Source organism: Chionomys nivalis, chromosome 9, assembly GCF_950005125.1.
Source record: "Chionomys nivalis chromosome 9, mChiNiv1.1, whole genome shotgun sequence".
In the NCBI taxonomy this organism is placed as follows: Eukaryota; Metazoa; Chordata; class Mammalia; order Rodentia; family Cricetidae; genus Chionomys; species Chionomys nivalis.
Genome location: NC_080094.1, coordinates 15,141,961 through 15,154,732, shown reverse-complemented (window position 1 = coordinate 15,154,732; position 12,772 = coordinate 15,141,961). Strand labels below are relative to the sequence as shown.

Below are 12,772 nucleotides of genomic sequence, written 5' to 3'. Positions count from 1 at the left end.
GGTCATTTACAGGAGCGTGGGGTCCCGACTACTGGAGGAACAGACCTTTATCCATTCTGCTCAGAGCAGGCCTGCTGTGCTCGTTCCAATCTGGCAAGGCAGAGGAGTGTCATGATAGCCTTGTCAATGAGCAAGCATCACCTGGGCAGGCATGGGGAGGGGGACGGGCTAGTGGCCTGAGCAGTGGAGCCAGCACATCCAGAGGTATGCACTGTCTGCGGGGGGGGGGGATGAGGCGTGTGGCTGGTGTCAGGGGAGGTTATATTGTCTGGTCCAAGCACCCACAATGCTATGACAGTGCTAGAACCTTGATCAGAAGATAGCCAACCTTGTAGTGTCTGAGTACTCCTAAGGTAACCCAGAGTTCGCATCTGCCCTGCTCAGCCTCTCTCAGGCCTATGCAAGGGCTGCATGCTCTGAGAACTCCTGCAGCTTTGTTCCGCTGCTGGCTCTGCACATTTTTTTTTTTTTTTGATAAAGCTACTTCTGTGGTTTCCAAAAGGCAGGGATGGAAAGGGGGGTGGTAGTGGGTAGTGGGGGGTGGGAACTGCAGAGAGACATAATAGACATTTCCCCAGAAGCTATTTTAGCACAGAAAGGACCAGAAAGCATGCTCATCAGTTTAAAATGCTCTTAAATGCAGCTCTGCCCAGGTCTGTCTCCTACCTGCAAACCAGGCCCAGGGGCAGGAATGACGTCTGTGTTGAAAACCCCCAGGCCAGGTCCCTCTTTTTACAGGCAACTTTTGAGGCCCAGAAAAGGACAATGACTTGGCCAAGGTCATACAGCCCATTGGGACCACCGCTAGGACTCCATACTTCATGGAAAAAAAATGATTTCTAAGATGACCGGGGGCAAGAAACCCCCACCACCCTGCGTCTAAATTAGAATCCCCTGCAATTACTCTCAGGGCAAAGCTGTTTCTGAGCTTGACTGGCTTCTAAGAACTTGTTTGGAAGGGAACACAGAGCTGGGCCTGGGACTGCGGGCCACCAGTCCTCAGACACACACGTCCCCATTCAAAGATGTGCTGATGCTGGGCAGGGTGGCTCACACCTTTAATCCTATCTGGCTCTCAGGAGGCAGAGGCAGGCAGATTTCTGTGAGTTCAAGGCCAGTCTGGTCTACATAGTGAGTTCAGGTCAGCCAGAGCTACACAGTGAGACTGTGTCTCAAAACAAAACCAAAGCTTGCTGACTAAGTGCCTTCTGTGTGGTGGGCAGTGGAGCAGCTGCCAAGATGTTGCCCTGGGCAGAGCAGTCAGCACTCCTTCCTCAGGCAGCTGACAGCAGCGCCTGGAGCACATAGAGGCACACAGGAGAGTTTGCTTTAAAAAGGTGGGTGACGAAGACTGGCCCCTGAGGTTGCCCTCTTTTGACCCACAGGCACTGAACACACGTGGTGCACATATGTATATACATACATACATACACACAAGCAAAATAGCTGTCCACAAATTTATTTATTTATTATGTATACAATATTCTGTCTGTGTGTATGCCTGCAGGCCAGAAGAGGACACCAGATCTCATTACAGATAGTTGTAAGCCACCATGTGGTTGCTGGGAATTGAACTCAGGACCTTTGGAAGAACAGGCAATGCTCTTAACCGCTGAGCCATCTCTCCAGCCCCAGCTGTCCACAAATTTAAAGTATTATTTAACCAAACAAATGAACAAAGCATTTCTGTCCTTAGCCATGGAAGTGAGAGTCCTCCTGTGTAGAATGGTGGCTTCCTCTTCATACTGCTATGTCTCATTCCAGTGCCAGTGTCTCCAGACTACCTGAGCTTCGAAGTTCTCCAGGGAGTACATTTTCCTAACAAAGCCCCAAACCCAACCTATAGCCCCGCATCTTTCCAGAGCCCATTGTCCCCCCTCAAAGGTAAATATCATCCAGGAAGCCCCCAGAGCCTCTGAGACTGGTAATTTCTTGAGCCAGAACTCATGGTGTTATCACACTCATTCCCATAGACAGCATCGCTAAACAAAGCTCATGTTCCATGTCCATCTGTGGCAATCCAAGCTTGTCAGGGACAGCCGTGAAGCAGCTGAGGCTGCCAGTAGCTGAGGATGTTGGACATACTCCTCCGGATGGCCCTGCCCAGATCTGATTGAGGTTCTGCCAGTGAACAAAGGGTTAACAAATGTCATGTCCCTCCCCCACATCATACAGAGTCCACAGTTGATTTGCATAGCACCGCTTTCCTGCTCCCATTTGCTTAATGTATACTACAGGCTTTGCTTTTTATTTCTTTATTTATCAAGAAGCATTTTGAGTGCAGGAAGGTGGTAGACCAGTCAGCAGGCATAATCTCCCCGATTCCATATCTGATATACTTGTAAGACATGAGTCAGAAAGATTCTATTAAGTAGCTCTGGGGTGGGTGACGCAGGCTATTATTATCAAAGATGATTAACTTGACTTGGGCATTATGGACACAGACAAGCTTGACAAAAAAAAAAAAAAAAAAAACAACCCACATTCCATTCCCTGCAGAATTCTTAAACCTCTGCAGGTATAATAAGATGGTTAAGGGTTGGGATAGCCACTCTAGTTGATAGAATTTGGGTAAGATAACGTTTTCCTTGTTGGGAAAACAGACCTGTGCAATGGTGAATTGTGTTTACAGGCATTCAGCTGAGATGCACCTACGGAGTGCAGGGTTTTCTTGGTAAAGTGGTGGCAGGTGGTCACATAACTTAATGTCCAATCCGGAACGCGTTTAGAGAGAAAGAGAACAGCCTTAAATGTTGCTGTGTTGTTTTATCAACTTGACAGAGCCTAGAGCTGCCTGAGAAGGAAGTCTCAATGAAAGGATGGCCCAGCTCAGATTGGTCTGTGGGGTTAATTGACTTAGGAAGCTCCAGAGCACTGTAGGTGGCACCATTCCCTGAACAGGCGGTCCTGGTCTGTTTAAGAAAGCTAAGCTGAACCGGAGTCTGAGTGATCCAGCAAGCAGTATCCCCCACCACGGTTTCTGTTTCAAGTTCCTGCCTGAGATCTCATCTGGTCTTCCCTCAATGATGAGCGGTAACTTGAAAGCTGAAATGAACACCTTTTCTCCCCTAAGATGCTTGTTTGATGTGTTTTACACAGACACAAAAAAGAAGCTAGAATGCCTATGTAGACCTGGAGGAGGCTAAGTCAGCACCCCACAGAGACCTCTGCACACCTGTATTACTGAGACCCAGTTTGCAACAGCCAAGATGGTGGTTCAGTCTAGGTGTCCATCAGCAGATGAATGGATGCACAGCGTTTGTTCAGCAATCCTGTCTCACGGACCCCAGTGCAGGGGCTACAGATGCACAGAGCTCTGTCTAGCATTTTACATGGACACTGTGGATTCGAACTCAGGTCCCCACGCTTGTGCAGCAAGCACCTCATACACTGAGCCATATCTCCAGCCCCTTGTTAATTTTCTGTTAGTTTCTCTAGGGAAACTAACTCTATCTTTTATTTCTTATCTATGATGTGTTTTCTGTTTCATTTTTCTTTCATCTATTGACTGTTGCTTAGTTTTTCTGTTTTTACCTTCTTCAAGTGAGTTCTGAATCCATTTGCTTTGCCCTTTTTTTTAAATCTTCTAATAAAGATATTAAGTAAATGGTATCAGTTTCCAATTGTTCATGTATCAGATTCTATCAAGGTAATAGTTTTATAATTTGAGTCAGAAGAGGGGGCTGGATCCCCAGGAACTGATGGTTAGAGATGGTTGTGAGTCTCCACATGGTTGCTGGAAACCTTACCTAAGGCTTCTGTAAGATCAACAAGAGCTCCTAACCACTGGACCAGCAGCTTTCCATTCCCCCTTATTCATTTCCTTAGAGATGTGTCAAAATGTCTCACTCTGTTTATGGCTTTAGCCTGGGTTTCTACTGTTATTTGCTTGTTTAAATGGGCCCTTACATAGCCGAGGCTAGCCTGGAATTCACAGTGCTTCTGCCTCAGCCTTCTGAGCACTAGGATTTCAAATGAGTGTCACCAGTGCCAGGTTACTTTTATGCTTTTAATGGCTTTTAACGTTTTATACTCCTGTAATTTATCAATGTTCACGAAAGTTTGTGTCTGCCACTCCGTCATGGATTGTATCGTTTGTCAGCAAAAGTATTCCTCGAAGTCTCTTTAATACGTTTTGCTCTGAATTTGTCCTTAATTTGCTATTAATTTTGCCACATTACTCTTCATTTGCCTGCTATCATCTGTTTATTTAAACTGTTCCTGACATTTTATTTGGAGCGTGTCTGTTATAAACATTATCGGCTAGACTCATTTGTTTTAAATCAGAATATTGACTTTTTATCTCTCAGGAAGTCAGTTGAGAGGCTGAGGATCCCTTGTGGCTGGTCTTCATGGTCCAGCTGCCATTTCTAAGACAGTTCCTTATGAACATCATCGTAGTTAGCACTTTGATCTTTTCAGACTCTAGTTTAATCAAATTCTATTCTCTCCTCTCCCCCCCCCCCTTTCCAGTGGTATGGACTTTCTGCTTTCCTTCCCTTAAAGTTATAAAAGATAGTTAGTAAATGAACTTGGCAAAGGGTCAGGGTATAAAAGGAGCGTGGGAATAGCAATTTTGTTTCCATAAACCAACAATAGACAACTCAAAAAGAAACTAAGAAGACTCTCCACAGGCAACAGCACCAGGATAAGGAGATAAGGAGGGGTAACTTTAGCCAAGGATGTGAAAGATTCAACAATGGAAAGCTATAGAACACAGCTGAACGGGAGTAGAAACCTTCACAGCGAAGGCCGCTCTGCCCTGTGTGTGGCCATTAGACGATAGCGTGGATGCCCAGTTTGCTCCTGTCAGATTCCCACTGACCCTTTGCTCTGGTTTGCTTTCTGTCACTGTGTTAAACACCAGGACCAAAAGCCACCTAGAGAGGAAAGGGTTTATTTGGCCTACACTTCCCGGTATCACTGAGGAAACAGGGTGGGACTCAAGCAGGAACAAGAGCAGAAAGTGTGGAGGAGGCTGCTCACCGGCTTTCTCCCTCTGGCTCCTGCTCAGCTTGTTTTCTCATGCTACCCAGGACACCTGCCTAGGGGTGGCTCCGCCCACAGTGGGCTGGTTCTTCCCGCATCAATCATCAAGACAACCAGACAAGTCAACAAGACAGACATGGTCACAGGCCAATCTAATCTGGGCAGTCCCTCAATTGAGACCGCCTCTTCCCGAGTGACAGTTGGCTGTGTCAAGCTGACAGTTAAAATGAGTCAGGACACTTTTATTGCAGAAATGAAAAAAAATATATATGACTCTGAAAATTCATGTGGTATTGCAAAGGGCTCTCGGTAGCACCAGTAATCTTGAAAGAGGGACACGGAACAGGACTCACAGTTGCTAATTTCTCTAAGCACAAATAACACAGTCTTTGGATAAGGACATGTAGATCAATGTAATAAACTTCGTAGTCCAAGGCTAAACTCATATGTCCATGGGCCTCTTGTCCAGGCAGAGGTGCCTGGACCGTTTACAATGAATGAACTGTCTCTTCACCAAATGATGTCATGACAGACATGTGAACAGTCACAGCCACGTAGGACTCTATCTCCTGCCGCATACACAATGATGCAACTGTGGATCAGGGCTGTGGATTCCTGAGTAGGATATCCTGAATATGGAGCCTAAATATAAACTATGGACAACAAAAAAATTATCAAAAGTTAAATTGGAATGACTCTATTTCAGTGCTTTGTCCCAACTAAAACATTTCTCTAAAGTTCAGACTGCCAACAAAAACATGCAAAGGTAGTCATTGGTCTTTAGGAAAATACAAATCAAAGCCACGAGAGGTTGTTACTTCATACCATGAAGATAATTATCACAAAAATATTGAAAATCTTGGTGCTGAAGATGTGGGGACATTGGAACTGTCACATATTGTCAGCAGAACCATGAAGATAAGCAGCCACTGTGGAAAGGTCCTTGACCGTTTCTCAAAAGTCAAACGGAATTACCACATGAACCTAGCAATTCCACTCCTGTGTATGTATGAAAAAAACCTGAAAAATAAACAAATGTATGTATACATTTATTAGTGGTTACTCAACTCACAGCAGCCAAAGTTAGAAGGAGATTTAATGTCCATCAGAGGACGAATGAACAGCACATCCATATATTGGAATAGCTCATGACCATGAAATAAGAAATAAGGCTCTGATATAGGTCACAAATCTCAAAACGCTTCTGTGCTAAATGAACATTATGTAAACTTTATTCTAAGTAGAATATTATATAGATGAGCTTCCAAAACATAATGCAAAGTAAAAGAAGTCAGATTCAGTTTACTTACAAACAGACTAGGTAAATTCTTAGAGGCAGAGTGACATTGGTGGACACCGATGGTTGAGAAGCCAAGGGAAGCAGGTAGAGATTGCCTAATAGGAATGGAGTCTCATTTTGAGATGATGAAAACATTTAAGAACCAGACATAGCTGGCATGGTTATGATGTACCTGTGACTGCTGAACATTATCTGGTGTCTCAGCAAATTTTAGTCATTGTAGCAAATATATTTAGGTCTCAGTTTCCTTGCCATCTAAATGACACCTCGGTGTCAGGGACCTCTTCCAACAAAGTCTGGATTGCTCCTCTCGGTCTACCTTAATCTAAAGCTACCCTTCCATCTCAGCAAGCCTTGCTGGACAGCCACTACGTTAGAATGACAGACAGGACAGCCACCTAGTTAGATTGACAGACTAGGCAGCCATCAAGTTAAGTTGTCAGACTAGGCAGCCATCAAGTTAGACTGACAGACTGGACAGCCATCAAATTACATTGACAGACTGGACAGTCAAGTTAGACTGACAGACTAGACAGCTGTCTAGTTAGATTGACAGATTGACAGACAGATTGACAGCCATCTAGTTAGTCTGACAGACACTGTGGTGGTTTTCAGCTCGATACTGTGACTAGAATCTCTTGGGTTCGAGTTTTATCCTGAGGCTCTAACTCTGAGGATCTTTCCAGAAAGGTTGGCTTAAGATAGTGCTATGTGAGATCCTTATATAATAACACAAAACATATAATAAAGTAAGATACAATGCTAGGCATTAAGAACCTCTTCCCAGAGATCCAGGGGTGATCAGCTCTCCTCTGGCCCAATAGCTAGCCCCAGGTCACTCAAATGGGCCCACACTCTTCTCTCCCTTGACCTGGGATATGAAATACATCCGACGCCTTCCTTCTGTGTGTCCCAGAGCCCTTAGGACCCTTGGCACCTTGAAGCTGCCCTCTGGGTTTTCATGAGCCCCACCCCTGTGGTGAGGAGCAGAGTAGGCATGATCTCTTGCACAGCAGGGTCTGGAATAGCATCTGTGAGTCTTCTAACCCAGTGTGGGGGGTGCTGACGTCACACTCACAAGGCCTGAGTCAGAGACTCTGGCTACGAGACACTTTTCTCATGTTCTGTGCTCCGCCTTCCCTGTCTGAAAAACAAAGACAATAGACACGCCTTTTCAGAACAGACATGTTTAGGGGAGAATGTAGGAAATTGCCAGAAACTGAGGCAGGCACACAGTGGGGACTCAGTGTGGATCAGCCCCAGGACAGGCAGGTTTGTGCTCAGGTGTCGGGGATCTGACTACACCCCAAAGAGGCAAGTGTGTGTTCCATGCTTATTTTTAAGTGTGCTAATTTCTTCTTTAGAGGGATTATCATAATTGTGTTATTTCAATATTTTGATACAACACATGCTTAATTTTCTCAAAGGCTTCTGGCTGATTGGATGTGTTCCAGAACCTTGGGGTTCTGGCTTGGATTTAAAAGAATGGACTTTTGTGGTCATTTGGGATTTATTGGCATCCTGCCCTGTGTCAGCACCTGTTCTGGATGCTGGAGGACAGGCAGGGAGGTAGCGTTTGATAGCCTGAGACAGAGGTAGCCAAGGGACAGTAGTCTGTTGGGAGGGACAGATACAGAAACACCTGGGTGAGGCTTGAATCTAGATCCTGGAGTGATCCATTTTTGTGACCTCGTTCAGTGCATTGTAACTGAGTTCTTTCTAGGTGTCAATCACTGTACTAGGTACCAGGAACAAACCAGACTTACCTCCAGCCTTCATGGAGCCCAGGGCTTTGTGGAAGGGATACACAAGCCAAAGGTAGAGATGAACCACAAACAGCTATAGGAGGTACCGAGCGCCGTGAGAGACTTGCGATGTGTGGGGCTTGGAGGTGTCTTTGCAGAGGATGGGCGGGACAGTTGAGAAGGGCCCTAGGATGTTGGGACCAATTGAGTCCTGGCCTTCAGCTGTTCTTCCCTGTCTAGAGCCTTCTAATTGAAGTTACTAAAAGCTGTGCTTTGCCTAGAGGATCAGAGGATGGGGTTTTCACCTGTTGGCCATTGACTGCTGGGTATTTAAGCCTCCATGGTGCTATTAGAGAGGGACTTTTGACCTCTAACCCCTTGCCCGAAGCTCGCAAACTGGATTCTAGCGCATAGAGCGCAGATGGTGGGGGGGGGGGGGCGGGCGGGGCGCAGGCACTAGGAGAATGCTCACTGGCCTTTGCATTCTCAAGTGATGCGATACCCGTGGTTGAGTCCATCCAGACGCTTGCTCCCAACCCATCTTGGTGGTGAAGCTGAAGACAAGCTAACTCACGGGACATGGACCTGTGGCATAGACATTAAAGAATACACCAGTGAGAATGCCGAGCCAGTGAGCAGCTGGCACCTGTTCTGTCTCCTTGGAAAGCTCCCTTAATGCCCTGCAAATCCAGGAAGAGCAGTCCCGAGCTGGCAACGGCCAGACCATGGGAGGACTTACAGCATCATGTTTGAGACCAAGATCTTGAACCCAAAGGCCATGGGGTTCCTGGATGTGTACCTGAAGGAACTGAGCCAGCATAGCCACACGTCCAGGTGGCATGACGGAGTTTTACTCAGACGTGAGGAAGGAAGCCATGTCATTCGCAGGGCAAAGATAGGAACTGGAGCTCCCCGTGTTCAGTGTCCAGACTCAGGCAGATATCACTTGCTTTCTCTCATATGTGAAATTTAGATTTAAATACATATACATAGGCATATATATGTAGCATGAAAGTGGAAGGGGGGATAAACTGGGAAAGGAGAGGAATTTATTAGGTACATGGTACACCTCTGTGAAAATGTCGGAACTGAACCCGTGATTCTGTGCAGTGAAACGCTGGCAATAGTGATAAAGCCAGGGCAGCTGTCTGAGCATGCGCAGCACAAGCAACTAGTGGGATGATTCTGTCTCTTCATTCATTCATTCATTCATTCATTCATTCATTCTTTGTCTTTTACATCCTGCCTCCCAATCCCACCCATCTCCTGCCCCAACCCAAAATAAAACAAAATAAAATTTAAGAGAAATAGTGGGAGAAAGAAAGAGGAAGGGAGGGAGGGAAGGAAAATCTTGTCATGGAAGTTGCAGTATGACACAGTGAGTCACGCAGTAAACCCTTTATCCATATATCTTTACATGCAGGCATTTATTGAAAACAATCATTGGTACGGTTCAAGGCCCCTGGTCTCTGCTGCGCCACCAATGCTGGGCCCTCACTGGGACTCTTCCTGGACATCCTGTTGGGTCCTGTGTCGTAGATATCCTCTGGCTCCTCCCCTGTGCTCCAGCAGGTCACAGATGGGGCAGATGTTGGGGTGGGCTAACTCATAACCCTGGTTCTGGGACTGGGTCCCAGGTGCTGCAGCTGATGAGAGGCAGGGACACCTCCCCCATGGTCACGGCTTTGGTGCTGGCTCACCCACACCTCCACGGACAGGGCTGACTCTATGCCCAGGGGAGGTGTGGTCCTAGGAGGGAATCTTTCCCTCCCCTCTGCCACCACCTGGCAGGTGAGGGGCGTGTCAGCCCTCCCATTCCCACACTCCCATTCCCGCTCACCCATGCCCCTGTGAACAGGCTCAGCTCTGCTGTGCAGCCCAGGAGAGCAGAGAATCCTTTCTCCTGAGTGCTTCAGTCAATGAGGGGCAGGACCAGTTCTCCCCAGTGTTGCGGCCAGTGAGGGGCGGAGTCAACTCTGCACAGTCTTATCCTCTCTGCCTTTGGTGGTTTCAGGAGCCACAGACATCAGCAGAGCCCGGAGCTGCATCAGAGTCTGAACCCAGACATGTCCCGAGCAGAAGCTCAGGCCCAGACATCCCTGTGGACCTGGGTGGCAGTAGAACCATCCACCTCACCCTCTCCCGATCTCTTTTACCTTTCCAGTTATGCCTCTATCCACAGGACATAAATATTCTGTTTCTCTCTGCCCCTTATCACTCCATACATTTGCTCACCGTTGCCGCGCACCGCGGCCCCCGTCTGCGCTCTATGCGCTAGAATCCAGTTTGCGAGCTTCGGGCAAGGGGCTGGAGGTTGAGAATACACACGCAGAGACAGACCGACACACAGACCTTCCAACACTGGTACCAAAAGCCCCTCTTTAATAGCACCATGGAGGCTTAAATACACTGCAGTCACTGGCCAACAGGTGAAAATCCCATCCTCTGATCCTCTAAGCTAGGTACAGCTTCTAGTAACTTCAGTTAGAAGGTTCTAGCAGGGAAGTAGTTGAAAGCCAGGACTCATTAGTCCCAACACACCATAGCAGTGCCCATCTGCCTGTGGCCTCAAGGTGCCTGGAGGGCCAGTGTTTTCTCCTCAGAACCTGGGGCTCACTGTCCCAGGCCCGAGTGTGGGGCTCCTTGTCCAGCTTAGAACATTGTGGCCCATAACAGGACCACTCTCCCTCAACTTAAAAACATCATAATAGTGCCCAGTCTCACTCAGTGAGCTCCTGGTTGGTGCGGAGGTGTTGCTGGAGACCTCCAAGTCTGGCTAGAAAGCCCGGGCTGCTGGCTGCGATCCGTTGAGTTCCACTGCCCCGCTGCATGGCATGGGGCAGGAACGAGATAATTCTTTTTAGAGAAGCTTCTGGTTACAAGAAGGAGTGTAGGGATAGGAAAGAGCTGTGAGAGACCAGGAGGAGGCTGTCATCGTTTCCCGGGTGGGGTGAGAGATGGCGGTGGACTATGTAGAGTTTAAACGTATTTTGGAGTAGTTGTATTGGAATTGAGAGGTGAGTGAAGGGGAGCGTCGGGTTTGTGCATGGAGGGTGATGTCATCTGATGAGGTCAGAGAATACGGGTGAGTGCAAGGTAGAAGAAGGGGATGACATGTGGGTATGGAGATGTCCCGCTGTGGTGCTTGGGTGAGCAACCAAGAACAGAGGCTGAACCTGACCCCTACAAGGGCTTTGAGCACGAGGGTTGTTGGGGCATCCGGAAGGGAGTGTAAGGGAGAAAGAGAAGAGAGCTCAGGACTGACCAAGACAAACTCCAACCTGAGAAGAAAGCCAAGGGAAGTCAGCAGTTAGGTGTGGCCACCTCTTCCAGACCAATTTACCTATCTGTGTGGTAACTCCACAATAACCCTGTAGAGGGAGCCAGGGAGCAAGAAGCGATGTTCATTCTGGAACATAAAGAATAAGCCATGTGCCCCTGCTCTGTCATAGCTCTACTCAAACCTCATTATATGCGCAGCTTCATCCATCAATCCATGAGAAAAGGCAAGTGCTAGACTTCAGAGGATAGCTAGCTAGCTGCTCAGTCTGCATGCTGGATTCACAGAGCAATTACAGAACAGCAAACCATGTTCTTCCTCCCTCTGGGACAGAGCCCAGGACATCACAAGTGTTGAGTGAGCACTCTGCCACTGAGCCACCTCTCCAGTCCCACATACTCCTGTGGCTCAGGCCTTCCATTCTCTGCACATACAAGTTAAAGAAGGTTTTCTCCTATTCACAAATACCTCTGGTGTCTTCCATCGCTTCTGGAAGATCTTCAAGCATTGCCTTTTCTGGTACTCCTCTGGCCCATTAAAACAGAGCCCATGAGACATCTGCTATCCTCTGTGTACATCTTCTCTTTGTCTGTTTCTGGTGGGTCATGGATAGTTTCTTCAGCTCTGCCTTCTAGTTCACATGGCTGTCTTCTATTGGGTCTCATCTCCAGAACATGGAGAGGGAAGACTGGCTCTCCAGACATGGCCATCAAAGACAGGGAGATCGAAGCTAATCTCACAAGTGGGCCTGATGTGAAGGCTGTTACCAACCAAGTCCAACATTGCAATATGAGTGACAGATCAGGGCCAAGCAGGATTTGTCCTAGGGGCGCAAGGTGTCCAACATACCTGTGACCCCCAACACTCAGGGGATTGAGAATTCAAGGCCAGCATGGCCTACAAAGTAAACACTTTCTCCGAAAAAAAAAGGAAAGGATGGAGGGAGGGAGGAAGTGGAATAAAAAGAAACAAGGCAAGTTTGCTCTGATATTAACTAGATGACAATGAGAAGGGCACCCGAGACTTTCAGTAGACTATGGGGGAAATAGTTTGATGAGATTAAAGTGAAAATTTTGAGATGACAAGAGGCTCCTGTCATCAAGTCAGGACTGAGTTTGATATCCAAAACCTACACAGTGGAAGGACCCCCACAAGTTGTCTCCTGACCTCCACATATGCACCATGGTGTGACAGACAGACAGACAGACACACACACGTAATTAAAGTTTTATAACCCATGTATGATTTTTAAAAATTCACTCACAATGACAAATGGAGGTCCCCTCCACCTACTGAAGCACACCCAGGACCTGTGCCAAAAAAACAGGGCTCAAAGTACATGCTCACCATGATCTACAGTAAAACTTGGGACAGTTATGACAAGGAGAAAGCCAAACGTAGTGCTTACCGTCTACTAGCCTTGTCCTGAGGCCTGCTCATTGGGGTGGGAAAAATGGC

General features: G+C 47.3%; 1 protein-coding gene across 10 annotated transcripts in view; it reads left to right on the top strand.

Annotated features, from left to right (window-relative positions):
- Tox2 (TOX high mobility group box family member 2) overlaps positions 1 to 12,772 on the top strand; it is a 117,005-nt gene that overhangs the window by 61,007 nt on the left and 43,226 nt on the right. The window lies entirely within an intron of this gene.